The sequence below is a fragment of the Otolemur garnettii genome, unplaced genomic scaffold (genome assembly GCF_000181295.1).
Source record: "Otolemur garnettii isolate 467f Iridium unplaced genomic scaffold, OtoGar3 scaffold00140, whole genome shotgun sequence".
NCBI lineage: Eukaryota > Metazoa > Chordata > Mammalia > Primates > Galagidae > Otolemur > Otolemur garnettii.
This window is the reverse complement of record NW_003852535.1, coordinates 2,461,047-2,462,605: the sequence shown is the minus strand read 5'-3', so window position 1 is coordinate 2,462,605 and position 1,559 is coordinate 2,461,047.

Sequence of the window (1,559 nt, the reverse complement as noted above, 5' to 3'; positions counted from 1 at the left end):
GCCTCCCAAGTAGCTGGGACCACAGGCGCCCGCCACAACGCCCGGCTATTTTTTGGTTGCAGCCATCATTGTTGTTTGGCGGGTCCGGGCTGGGGGTTCGAACCCGCCACCTTAGGTGTACGTGGCTGGTGCCTTAGCCGGTTTAGCTATAGGCGCCGAGCCGAGCATTTGAAATCTAACAATGGTGCACCTTTTATCTCACAAGCCACTCCACTCAACAGTGGAATGACACTCAAGGTATTTGGTGGACCGTGCTCCCTACCCTCCATAGGCATGTGAAAGAGCCTTCTCAAAAATCAGGAAGGTTTCTGGCTCTCTCTACTGGTCCACGTACCCCAGGGAAGCAAATTGATGACTAAATGTGGCTGTTGCCAGAATGGGACCATCTCCTCTTGGCTATATCTTCCTTAATGATCAGCATGAGATGGGTAGCGTGTAGAGCGTTTTTGAAAATAGGGTTCCATGCTCACCTCCTGGACATGATGCTGCTTTCTTTCCTCTAACAGCAACCCCAGGCCAGCACTCCCAGGTAAACAGCCCAGTCAAAAGGGGGCCTAGGAGATTCAAATTTAATTGTGGTCCAGCTGATGACTTGACAGGGTCTTGCATCATGAGAATAACTGCAGTACTTGGTTGTATACACTTCTCTTTTTGAGTCCCTCAACAGTAGCCCATATGTAGAGTGGGGACGTAAAGAGCCCCTGTGAATTTGATTAAAATGCCCTTGTCCTTGTACCTGAGTCTTCTGGATGAAAGGTATGACTAGGGGATTACTGGGGAAAAAAGGTGTTCTAACTACTAGACTAGAACATACTGATTTTGTGAAGCAACAATACTGGCCCCTGGGGAAGGAATGCCCCAGACCCCGGAGGATATGGGAGAAGGAGAGATACTATCTTCAGCCTTCCACATAGCTGGGACTACAGGCGCCTGCCTCAGCACCTGGCTAATTTTTAGAGACAGGGTCTCACTCTTGCTCAGGTTGTTCTCGAACTTGTGAGCTCAGGCAATCCACCCACCTTGGCCTCCCAGAGTGGTAGGATTACAGGCGTGAGCCACTGCACCCGGCCCTGAGAGCTGTAACTTATATCATCATGTTTCTACACTAACAAGCACTGAAAGGACATCGGCATGAGTTTTTCTTTTTGATTTTTCACAGCAATGTGAGTTGATCTGACAATTATGTGAAAAAGGGAAGGGCTGGATGATACACTGGTAAAAATAATTGTATTCTGGCGGCACCCATGGCTCAGTGGGTAGGGCACCAGCCACATACACCAAGGCTGGTGGATTCAATGTAACGATGACAATTGTAACAACAAAAAAATAGCTGGGCGTTGTGGCAGGCGCCTGTAATCCCAGCTTCTTGAGAGGCTGAGGCAAGAGAATCTCTTAAGCCCAAGAGTTTGAGGTTACTGTGAGCTGTGACGCCACGGCACTCTACCCAGGGTGACAGCTTGCGACGCTGTCTCAAAAAAAAATTGTATTCACTGTTTGGTGTGTGTTTTCTTTCTTTCTTTCTTTTTTTTTTTTTTTTGAGACAGAGCCTCAAGCTGTCC